The following is a 12,725-nucleotide window of genomic DNA, read 5'->3' as shown; positions in this document are numbered from 1 at the left end:
TAAGTAGATTCCAATGTCTTCTCAGTACCTTAAAAACCTCAGTGCTGTTAACCTGTTGTTTACATCAAATGTCAAATTTTGGTTAAGACATCTGTTGATATACATAACATTGGGCCTATTTTTACACACTTCTTTGGTTTCCCTCTATTTTTGGTTTCCTTTGTGAACCTTTAGGAAGGGGGGGACATACCGTCATAGAACCATGTACTGAACTAGGTGTGACGGCAGGGGCAGAACTTTCTAATGTCAAGGAATGCTTTGAGGAATATGCAACATTTTAATGGAGAATGGTTTGAACATTGAGTTATGTAGACAATGCTTTGATTACTTTTCTAGCTTAGTCGTATAAATAATGAAATACTTACAGTAACTCTAGGAGGGTCTTCTCTCTTTTAACCATCCTAGTATTATTATATCCCAAGATCAATCAACTTTTTGGATATTATTTGATTCATGGTTGTGTTGATATGTTATGTGCGGGATGGTTCCCACAGCTTGCACTTTTGGTGTTTGAAATATAATATAAAATGACGCTGACAGATGTGATTCAGATATAAAATAAAATCGTTTTAGATGAAATACTGCTAGCAGATATTAAACTATTTAAAGTGCATTTACTGCAAAAACATTGACATATTGACAGGTTGGCCATTAGTATGTAATATGAAACAAGCAGGCACTTTGCATATAAATTAGAAACAAGATGTTACATGATGCTTCTAATCATCAACTGCTGCATTATTTATATTTATCTTTATATGTGGGCACTGTTCTGTTGTAATTTTTATGTATCTATTTATACATGTATGTGTACATGTTGTCTTTTGTGTCACTTATAGTGGTTTTGTATGTCCCTTTTTTGTAACTTACAGCCCTGAAGAAGTTCTGGTGACAGAACGAAACGCGTTGGCTGGTGTCTATAAATGGATTATTAAAAGAACATTGAACTTTATCAATCACGATTCAGCGTCTTTATAAGAGGACAGCTCAACGACCTATTTATCTCCTATGATCAGTGGAGATTCACTTTTGCAGCGGTGCTTTTTCGCCTATGATAAAAATATAGACTCTTTTTCCAAGTTTTTGGATATGCTTTCGGGACAGGGAGCATGTGAGAAGTGCACGCTGGTTTATTGAAAATTAAATATTTTGGTGACATTTGGGTTGATGCTTTGAGAAAAGAGTGGTCCACTGTCCGAACTGTGTTGTATCAAAGATTACTATACAGTCTACTGCTGTAGAGTATAGTTACGTATAGTGTAAGAGCCTAGAGTGGAGTATCGGAGAGTGGAGTGACATACACTGAAGTGGCATAGAATGGAATGGCATACAGTGAAGTGGCATAGAGTGCAATAGCATAAAGTGAAGTGGCATATAGTTGAGTTGTGTAGAGTGTAGTGTTTTTCAGTGTAATACTGTCCTACAATCAAATAATATAGAGTGGAAAGCCATACAGTAGAGTGGTGTAGAGTAGAACTACAAAAGTGGATTAGAATGCAGTACAATGGCTTACGGTGGAATGATGTACACTAGGGAGGTGTACAAAGGAGTGGAGTAGCGTGAAATAGCATACCATCGAGTGGCATAGGGTGGAGTTGAATACAGTGAAATAGGGCATAGTGGAGTGTCATACAGTGGACTGGCATAGAGTGTTGTGGGAAGAGGAGTTCACCTAATGGCTAGGGCGGTCGACCTTGAATCCAGGGAACCAGGTTCGATTCTCGGCAATGACCCTGAATAGCCTGTGATTCTGGGCAAATCACTTAATTTCCCTGTGCCTAACAAAAAGGAAATGTGTCCTCATGTAACGCAACTGGTTCCATGTACAGTGCTTTGATACCTGATGCCTTCGGTTCAAGTTTGCGCTATATAAAACTCTGTAAAATAAAAAAAAAATACAGCGGAGAAGTGTAGACTTGAGTAGTGAAATGCAGAGTGGGGTAGACTGGAGTAGCCTACAGTGGATTAGCACATAATGGATTGGCATAGAGTAGAGTGTCGTAGAGTGGAGTTGTGTAGAGTGCAATAGTGTAGACTGGAGTGGCTTAGTGTGAAGTGTGGTGATTGAAACATATGTGGTGTTAACCTGTATGCACATGCACAGAAGTAATTAGGCTGGAATTTACATTGGGATATGTAATTATTGGTAGTATCTATGAATAGTGTAGGTAGTGTTAAACTGATATATTCTAAACCACTTAATTATATGATGTGCCACAGTATTCCACAGTAATTTAACTTTACCCCACATGCAGATGAGTAGGCCATATGCAATTTAGGGAGAACTGTTTCTTGTATTTATTTAAGCAGTGCTGTTATACATCGATATTATGGCAGTAATCTTTAGTTTTTGTTAAATATTTGAATATGTTAAAAATAGGAATTACACTGTAGTGTACTATATTTGTAAAATATAGTTTAGTACTGTTTATTTTAAATTATTTAACATATTTGTTTTGTAATTAAGTTCAAGTACCGCAGTACTCCAATAAAGTGTTGTGGTGTTCTGTACATTTAAAAATAATATATAGAAACAAACATGTAAATCATATCCCCTACCTATTACCACTTTAAAAAAGAGGTTATAGGTGGAGAAAAATATCAAAACTAATACTTATATGTATCTAAGGGCGTAATGCAGAAATCCTCCAAAGAGGACCCAAAAACAATATTGTTGCCTTTAACTTTTGTGAAGGCAGTCATTAGCCAATCATCAAATGCCTTGCCATCACTATGTACTAGCGATGGCAGGTACTCCAGACCTAAAGCACATACAAAACAAGCTCCTTGGTACAATGACAGACTCTTTGCAATAGAAAAAAACATTGCAAGAAATTAGAAAAAAACCAGAGAAAGGAATTTGACTGGGCACCAAAATTTAAATATAAAGCTTCAATCAGATCCTATCACAACGAAAGAAAGAAGGCCCAGGACAATTTATATGAGGAAGAAATCACTCATGCTTTGAACTCCCCAAAATAACTATTTAGAGTGGTTAAAACGCTATCCACTCCACTTGATAGTAACACCGTTCCCCAAGCTTCAAAAGAAAGATGCAACGATATAGCATCCTTCTTCCACAAAAAAAGTGACTGATATTTTAATGATCAGTTCTAAAATCAATCCCAAACCTGTGCTAGGGGAGGTAACTAAGGGCATGGATCTGCCACTGCCTCTGATTCTAGCAAAATTCCCTACGCTTAACAAAGAGACAATCCATAATCTTATAAAGGCAACCAAATCCAGCTCTCCATTAAATTCCGCTCCCCCACATACCTCATCCAAAGTGGCTGAGGTCATATTATCATCACTTATGGAGCTTCTTAATTTCTCACTAGAGGTAAGCTTGGTCCCTAAGCAATGGAAGCATGCAGTAATTAGGCCTCTATAGTAAAAACCTCAGCTAGATCCAGAAATCCTTGCCAATCTATGACCTATCTCATTACTCCCTTTTCTAGGAAAAGTACTAGAGAAACATGTCAATTGGACATTAGCACACTTTCTGGAAAATAATAACATTCTTCTTTGAAACCAAGATGGGCATCCATACCCGCCATAGCACAGAAGCAGCACTTTTGGTGGTTACACAGGAGCTCAGAGCTATACTGGATAACGGAGGCTCAGCCACCATCCTACTACTGGATTTAAGTGCTGCATTCAAACACAATGTATAATAATAATAATAATAATAATCCAGGCCATACACAGACCTCTGATCAATTGGCCTGTTGACATGCCCCACCCTGTTCTCAAACCAGTGATACAACATTTGGGAATCTGGTTGGGCTATTTGCTAGCAATGGACCACCAAACAAATAAACTGTGTGGCTTCTGTTTCTCTTTACCTCAAATGCTCAGGAAGATACTGTTATTGGTCCTAGAGCATCTAAGGAAAATGGATTTTGAATCCCTCATAGTTTCCCATCTGGATTATGGAAACTCACTTTATGTGGGCGCACCCACATACGTAATAAAGAGACTTCAGACTGTGCAAAATGTGCCAGCAAGACACCTTCTAATGGTTCCTAGGTATTTCTCTATTTGAGAACCCCTAAAACAGCTTCATTGGCTCCCAATTGAGGCAAGGATTACGTTTACATACCTCTATATTGCTCACAGGGCCATAAATAACATAGGCCCATTAAAACTCAGAGAGTTGGTAACCACTTATGTTCCAACTAGACACCTGAGATCCTCACATCTACATTTTCTCTGTACAACCATGGTAAAAACGATGTGATAGGGAGGAAGATCATTTGCACACGTAGTACAGAAGTTGTGGAACAATCTTCCACCCAGTCTCACAGCACTGGAATATTAACTTTCCTTCAGTAAGAAACTTAAGACATGGCTGTATCCCCGTTAATGTACCAGATGCCCTACTCTCAGCGCTGTACTCACTAGCACGGGGAAACCTTACGGTAGGCATACGCTTTACAAAACATAAACATAAACACATTCTACAGTACTTCAACAAACAACTCAGAAATTTCACAAAAGTACCCCGACTACAGCTATCACTAAGTTTAAATGCCTTATAATGTACAAAATAGTTGTCTGTAACACCAAAAAGGATTATCTGCACACCATGATCAACTATCCTGGCAAATGTCATGGAAATCTGACCTTGCTTTCGAAAGTACAACGTCTATGGAAAAATGCAATGGTGCCCAAACGTGTTTTGAGAGCGCCCTTTTATCTTTGCTCCTCCTTGAACAATCACTGTAAAACGTCCCATTGTCTGCCTATGTAGAAAAAGGAATAGGTCTGGAAAGCGTTATAGAGATTTCTCAAATGGGTGTAAAGTTATTAATGGTGAAAAATTGGAGGAAGACTCTTTGCTTTTAATGAAAGTAAAGGCCCAGGGCATGGGGTCTTTGGGGCCTTTTTAGTGCTCAGGGAGGGGGTCCTGCGGCTCCTTCCCATTTTGTTTATTTTTTTCATACCAGGAGATGGAGTCCCTGGGGTCTAAGTAAGCCTCTGGAAGAATGGGGTCTTTCGGCACGTCATTGGCTCAGGGAGGGGAATGCACACCTCTTTCCCTTCATTATTATACGTTGCCCTGTGAGATAGCGTCACCAGGGCCCATACTTTGCTGGGACATGAACCTCTACTCACATCCTATACATATTAAAAATAATGGCAGCTGCCATTGTTTGTGTGCTTTTGCCATGATACTGTGGGATCCCACGTTATCATGGCAGAAAATGCTGTTCTTCCTCCTAGAGGGCCTAGGGGGGCAAGGTATCCCTCTCCGGTCCCCTTATATTTTTTATATATGAAGTCCCGGAGTCCTGTAATTACTGCGAGCAACATTGTTCTCATTTTGTTTGCATCCTGTCAGAGCACTCATGGGAGAGAGATGGGCCAATAGAAAAGAGCCAGATATTAAAATATTTTTTTAAGCAAATTACTGAATAAATTTACACCAATTCATTAAAAAAAACACAATCTGTCCGCCAACATCTAGCTTCCTGCCAACTTTGGTATAATTCCATTCAGCAGTTCTTGCAGTAGCGCTGCTTAAAGAAGTCTATGGGAAATGCATGAGGAACTTTGCTTCAGAAAGGAACTGCAGTGAATTTGAGGTAGTTATAGTTAGGGCCAAAGTTTCAATAGGAAAAGTCTTGAATGTTTTGCAGTAACATTAGTGCCACTTCACAAATCTCCACAAAAGGTTCACAAAACTTCCCCTTTTTGGTTCGGCTGCTGTACTGAATGTCTTGGGGTGATCTGTTGAGCCGGGGCTAAGAAAAACGGGGGTCCCAAAATGTGTTTTCCCCAGGTTAAGTCTAAAGGGATTTTTAATGTTTGAACACAACTACAACCTGAACTGCTGAACAGAATTAGGCCAAATTTGGCAAAATACTAAATGTTGTGTGCTTTTTGTGATTTGCTGTAAATTAATTCAGTATTTTTTCATATATCCATCTTTAAAAATATAGATGTCCGGGGATGCAAGTCCTTGCAGTGGACTCACAAATACCACTAAAATTTGATTGACTAACAACACTTCACCAAGAACTGTTGGCAGCCATCTTGGGACTCGGCTTGAAACTGAGTCCCAGAAATGTTGTTAAAAAAAATGAAAGGACACAGGGTAAGAATACCCATACCACCCAGATGTAGAGGGCAGGTCGCTGAGGTAACCTGTGGGATATAGACTGTGGGGTAAAGGTAACATCCCGGATAAACTCTCATAGGCCTCATTTGCGCCTTAAAAATATGTTATGTTCATATATTAAAAAAACATCTGCCAGGTCTGAAGTATATTTTTTGTGGTCAATGTTAACCTTTTGTTTGTACAGTGTTCCCCTTTGGAGAAAATAGTTGTCCAGTTGTTCATAATGGCTCAGTCACAGACAATGCTACTCACTCTCAATGTACACATTTGTCAGCCACTGCATCTGTTTCATAAAATGTGCTTTTTAGGTTTTGCCTGGCGAAAGCTGCGCTCTGCGCAGCTTTTTCGCGCAGGCAAAAACCTAATGATTACTGTATGTGGGTTTGGGTCGGCCCTCGTCATTCATTGGCTGGCTCCATAAATGGAGCCTAGCCATTGGATGAGGGGCCTGTCCGTCAATGCCGGACCAGACACGGGGGCGTTCCCGAGATTCTTTGGCTTTTGCCGACGTCACGCGATGTCAGGCGAAAGCCGGGAACGCCCCCGAATCTGTTCCGGCATTGCCGGCACTTCTGCGTCTCTCCTCCCCCGTTTCCCGCCCCGTGACTGGCCGGCCGGCCAATCCTAGCGCGGCCGGCCGGAAGTGCCCGCCCCCCGCAGCCCGGGGGAAGAAGGAAGACGGCAAGAAGTATGGCGGCGCCCGCGGGCTCCCGTGGCCTGGAGGGAACCCCGGGAGATGCGGAGGACGTTGCCGGTCTCCCATGCCGAAGAGGGAGACCGGAGAAGTGCCAGAGAGATTGCCGCCGTCGACGTTGCCGGTCTCCCATGCCGAAGAGGGAGACCGGAGAAGTGCCGCCGTCGCAAGGTGCAGGTGAGTTGCTTTTCTGCACCCTCCTTTCCTCACGCCTGTCTTGTGCTCAGATCACCGGTGCTAATAGTAGTATATTGCTGACTGCAGTATTGCCTTGATTTGGGAAAAAGCAGCTTCAGTTTATACAGCACTGCATAAGAGTGCATTCCAAAAGTCTAGCCTGGAAACGACGAGAGCATAAACAGCTAATTTCAGGTTTTAAGATTGTAATTTGTTAAATAGCATGAATCAGGCTCATGCACGCCTTGGAACAGTGTAGAGCCGAAAGTATACCACAACGAGCAATCTGTCAAGAAATGAAAGAGCAAGTACGGGAATGGAAATTTTAAAATGTAAACTTAATTACCAACATTCACTGAAAGCTAAAAATGTAAAAAAAAAAAGTTCTGAAAATATCTTCTTCAAGCCAAAGGCCTGGAGTTCTGGAACTAATTGTTAGTGTGTGGGTAACACGTTTCTGAAAGATGGGGCAGGCCATTGGAACCGCTCTTTCGGAGTGATCGGTTTCGAAAGGCGGTTTCATTCTCACACTTTAGGCGAATATTGAACCTTCAGAAACGGGGTATTTTTCAGCCGTAGGGCCTGCTCGATTAGGTAAACGAGCCTGGTACAATCTTGGCTTCCAGTGGTAAACTGTGTTACGCTCTGAAGTCTTTTGTGCTTGCACAGTCAGTCGGTGGCTGCTGTGCAGCCCGGAGCCATCATCCGTCCTGCTGCAGTGTTGCGCTGGCGAGAAAACGTGGTGCACAGATGAGGACCATGCCCCCCGCCACATCTGGGAAACTGTGACTGTGAATCTGAAGCAGTGTTTGGTGTTCTTGCGTCGTCGCATCGACGCACTGATGTCATGGTGACAATGCCGTGCGTGTTACCTCACAGTTGCAGGTTTTTGCTGTGTCCGTGGTGCCCACCTGGCCTTTGGTGATGTGATAGCGCACTGCGGCGCTTTTAACTCAGTTTTACGAGTCTGTGGTTCTTACTAGCCTAATTTCAAGCTCATACTAGGATGACGACTTGTATGTGTGTGTATAGGCCGCCACCGATCCTGGCAAAAGGTGCGCTGGGGGGTGGGGGGCGGGGTGGGGAGAGTTGTGGCCTAATGGTCAGAGCTGCTGACTTTTGAGAACCAAGTCAGAGGCATGAATGGCATTGGGCCAACATACTGTGATTCTGGGCAAATCACCTAACACCGACGTTCCTCAACATAAAAGGAATCTGACCCTGTGTAATGTAAGCTGCTGCTCATGGAAAGCGCTCTAATGCATATGTCCACACTATACCAGGATTGGTTTGGGTTAAAAAAACGTCCCGGGCACAACAAAAACAAGCATTGGAAATGCAATAGGTCTCGCACCATTAGAGTTAGTGCTTTTAGAATTGTTTATGGATTTATTTTGTAAATGTTTAGCATTTTTGTTTCCTGTAGACAATGCTAAAGTATTACAAATAAAAAAAGCCATAAACATTTCTAAAAGCTCTAACTGAAATGGTCTGAGAACTATTGCACTGTGTGAGGGTGAGTGAGGGTGAGGGTGAGTGAGGGTGAGTGAGGGTGAGGGGTTGAGGGTGAGTGAGGGTGAGTGAGGGTGAGTGAGGGTGAGTGAGGGTGAGTGAGGGTGAGGGGTTGAGGGTGAGGTGTTGAGGGTAAGTGAGGGTGAGTGAGGTGTTGAGGGTGAGTGAGGGTGAGGGTGAGTGAGGGTGAGGTGTTTTGGGTGAGTGAGGGTGAGGGGGAGTAGTTGAGGCTGAGTGAGGGTGAGTGAGAGTGAGGGTGAGGGGTTGAGGGTGAGGGGTTGAGGGTGAGGGGTTGAGGGTGAGTGAGGGTGAGGGTTTGAGGGTGAGTGAGGGGTTGAGGGTGAGTGAGGGTTTGAGGGTGAGGGGTTGAGGGTGAGGGAGGGTGAGTGAGGGTTAGGGTGAGGGGTTGAGGGGGAGGGGTCGAGGGGGAGGGGTTGAGGGTGAGTGAGGGTGAGTGAGTGAGGGTGAGGGGTTGAGGGTGAGTGAGGGTGAGGGGTTGAGGGTGGGTGAGGGGTTGAGGGTGAGTGAGTGAGGGTGAGGGGTTGAGGGTGAGTGAGGGTGAGGGGTTGAGGGTGAGTGAGGTTGAGGGTGGTTGAGTGAGGATGAGTGAGAGTGAGGGGTTGAGGGTGAGGGGTTGAGGGTGAGGGGTTGAGGGTGAGTGAGTGAGGGTGAGTGAGTGAGGGTGAGGGTGAGTGAGGGTGAGGGTGAGTGAGGGTGAGGGGTTGAGGGTGAGTGAGGATGAGTGAGAGTGAGGGTGAGTGAGGGTGAGTGAGGGGTTGAGGGTGAGGGGTTGAGGGTGAGTGAGGGTGAGGGGTTGAGGGTGAGTGAGGGTGAGGGGTTGAGGGTGAGTGAGGATGAGTGAGAGTGAGGGTGAGCGGAGGTTGTGTGTGTTTGTGTGTGTCATTTGCGAGAGATAAAGCTAGTGGCATTGTAAATGACAATGCCATTTATTTATGCTAAAAAAAACATAAATAAAAATAATGTCAAGAGCAATGCCAATAGCTCTAACTTTAACAAAGGCAAAACCATTGCATTGTAAATGCTTGTTTAGAATTCAGTAAACGTTAATAGCATGGCTAATGAGGATGAATCCATTACTCACTGCGTTAAATTGAGACCCTAACTGGTATGAGATAAAATTATAACATTTTGCAACAGATAAGGCCTGACCACCCTGTCAATATCCCCGGCCCACCATAGCACCGCCTATTTTTACATTCAGGCACATCTTTGCTGCACTGTTTTACCTGCCAGCTTCTACTGCTTAGTGTTGTGCCTGTCTACTTCTGTTGCTTTGCTGTGCCCATCCATGTCTTTTTTAGTTGTCTGAATGTTCCAGTATTCCTAATGGGCAGATACTCAGACCAGATGCAACTGCAGCAAGAATTTCGTACAAACAGAATCCTCAAACACATCAAGTAAGAAGGAAAGTGAACAAAGTGACTATCACCAGATTCATACCACTTTCAATTAAGGATCAATCAACATCAACAATTATTTTTCCAAATGTTGTGAAAGTGGATAACATCATAATGAGGAAAATGTCCCCACATTAACCAGTCACATATCATACAGGCAAAGCCGTAATGAACCTGGGGCCAGATGTGTGACCCGTTTTTGCATGTGCAAACAGGTTTGCAAACCAGTTTGCGCATGCAAAAACATTTTGGGCCATGAACAAAGCTTATATTACGAGTCGCAAGTTTTTTGCGACTCGCTAAATAGGTTTTGCGACTCGCTATTTGGTAGGAGAGTTCCCTTCCAAATAGCGAGTCTGAAAAAATGTACTAATGTTTTGCGACCGCAACTGCGGTTGCAAAACACTCGTAATTACCACCTACTTCAAGTAGGTGTTAATGCATTTGAAAATGAGAAGGGGTCCCCAGGATACGCAAATGCATGCAAATGAATGTTTAAAAGGCAGGCAGTGGTCCCAGGGACCACTGCCTGCCCTTAAAAAATGAAACGCAAACGTTTCATTTGTTTTGTTTTTAAATGTATCCCGTTTTCCTTTAAGGAAAATGGGCTGCTTTTTAAAAATATTAAAAAGCTGTGTTACTAAAAAGCAGTCCCAGACATGGTGGTCTGCTGAGCCCAGCAGGCCACCATCCCTGGGAGGGCTGTCATTCCCAATGGGCTCGCAAATTGCTAGAGGCTCATTAATATTCATGAGCCTCGCAATGTGCGACCCCATTGGGAATCGCACAACAGTGTGAACACACTTTTGTACATTTCATTTAGTGCCTCACATTTTGTGCCTCGCAATGTGTCGCAAATTGCGAGGCGCTAAATGAAAAGGTCGTACATCGGGCCCTTGGCCATCTCAATACACGAGGCATCAGCACCAGGCTTCACCCATGAGTAGGCTTTTATTAGTGTGGGAATTGTACAGGTTGCAAGAATAGAGGCACGGTAGAGAGTACAGGCTACCCAGAGCAAAGAAGAAACATATAAAGGGCTCTTCAACGTCCAGTGCCCATCTGATTTGTTTTATTTTGGTGGTGCTATTTATTCCATGTGGAAATGTGAGCTTGAACGCATGAGCATCCTAGGAAATCAGACCCAACTTATCCAGTTACTGAGAATTCAACTCTGAACATGTACATGTCTTTGGCATTGGCAGGGTCCTGAGGACTCAGAGTTGGCCCTCAGGAGAAGCCCCTCATGCGATACCAATCAGGAGGCTAGAGCCCACCTATGCCATCACCCCTGACACCAAACATCTGCAGGTCACATGGTTGACGTCTCTGGACTTCTCTTTGCACCTCCATTTTTCTCTGTATTTTGTGGGTGCAGTAATTACGTTCCTTGTAGCATTAAAACTGCATTATGTGGAAAACTTCAACATGACTTAAATCGATGCTCCATGGAGCACCTTGATAGTTATCATGCCCTAACTTCCTAGTTGTGATTCTGAGGGAGTTACCGAAGGAATCAGTCAACACATGTGTCCTGGTCCCTGCAGTCTCCTCTCTTCATCTACACATAGATTCCTTAATCCCACTGGGAAATCCTGGGATTATTTTGCAGCGCTAGCGAAGGACAAAAAAAATGAAGATAAAGAAAATGTGGAAAATACCAACAAAAAGCTCCATTTCTTTAAACTTACCGACGGTTCACTCAACGCCAGCGCAGGTCTCTGTGGTGCAGACAAGACGGGTCTCTGCTGCCTCAAAGCCCCGCCACAGTTGGAGGCTTTTTATCCTCCTTTTCCTGTCACGACTCCAGGAACAGGTTGCACAATTTATCGGAAATCCATCCTTTACTCGGCTGCTGCCAAAGTGCTGTTGGGAAAAACTCCCTTCCTGAGTATGCAATGGCAATCGATTACAGGAAACGAAAATGAAGTGCAGAGCAAAGCACAGCAGTGCACACCAGTGCGCCACCATCAGTAAAAGTGGACATGGATTGCCTATTTGTTTTCGCATGTTTTCTTTTCTTTTTTGGAATAATCACTATTACTGCTTTTTTGATGTGAAAGTATAATTGTGGAGTTTCAGTGCTCGCTCTGTAGCCTTGAGTGACACTTGGCTCCATGTTACTGAATGTGTCATAATCCAGGGATCATAACCTTTCATTCCAGTTTCTTCAGACCGTGTTTATTCTTCTGATCAGACCCAATTGGTAAACATCCTTCCTAACCCTATAAACAGTAATGCTTCGTGCTTTTGCTCTGCGGACATAGATGGGGCCACCCTTGCCTGGTACCTCTGGTTCGAGGCCACAACACATGCAGTCTTAGTTGGGCACAAGACCCAGCATCCCAGCCTTCCATTGTAACAGGCTCTTTCAGAGGGTCTTCCATTGTCCTATGAAAACACACCATCCTCAAAGGAAGGATACAGCAAGGCCTTCCATTGGAACAGGCTCTTTCAGAGGGCCTTTCATCGTCCAATGAAAACACACCATCCTCAAAGGAAGGATACAGTAAGGCCTTCCATTGGAACAGGCTCTTTCAGAGGGCCTTTCCATCGTCCTATGAAAACACACCATCCTCAAATAGAAGTGTACAGCAGATAGAGCAGACTTGGCCACAGGGACCCTGGGTCATCAAGGGTGAGGTATGTTGCTGCTGTGGTCATTCCAGTGTTGTTGCATCTTGAGGGATCGGGGTTTCTAAGAGCTGCACTGGGATGTGGCTCTCGGTGCTGCAGCAACACTGGGGCTCTGACTGCTTCTGTGGGAATGTGGATAATTACTGCTACCTCACAATTGACA

The 12,725-nt window shown here is 43.7% G+C and overlaps 1 long non-coding RNA gene across 1 annotated transcript in view; it reads right to left on the bottom strand.

Moving 5' to 3' along the window:
• Positions 1-11,680, bottom strand: part of LOC147700698 (uncharacterized) — a 68,653-nt gene extending 56,973 nt beyond the window's left edge. Inside the window, exon 1 of the long non-coding RNA XR_015297407.1 lies at positions 11,617-11,680. This is a non-coding gene — a long non-coding RNA (uncharacterized LOC147700698). The remainder of the gene's footprint in view (positions 1-11,616) is intronic.
• Between the last annotated feature and the right edge of the window lie 1,045 nt (positions 11,681-12,725).

The sequence above is a fragment of the Lissotriton vulgaris genome, chromosome 7, assembly GCF_964263255.1.
Source record: "Lissotriton vulgaris chromosome 7, aLisVul1.2, whole genome shotgun sequence".
Lineage (NCBI taxonomy): Eukaryota > Metazoa > Chordata > Amphibia > Caudata > Salamandridae > Lissotriton > Lissotriton vulgaris.
Note: the sequence above shows the minus strand (reverse complement) of the source record. Positions and strands in the feature narration are given on the sequence as shown.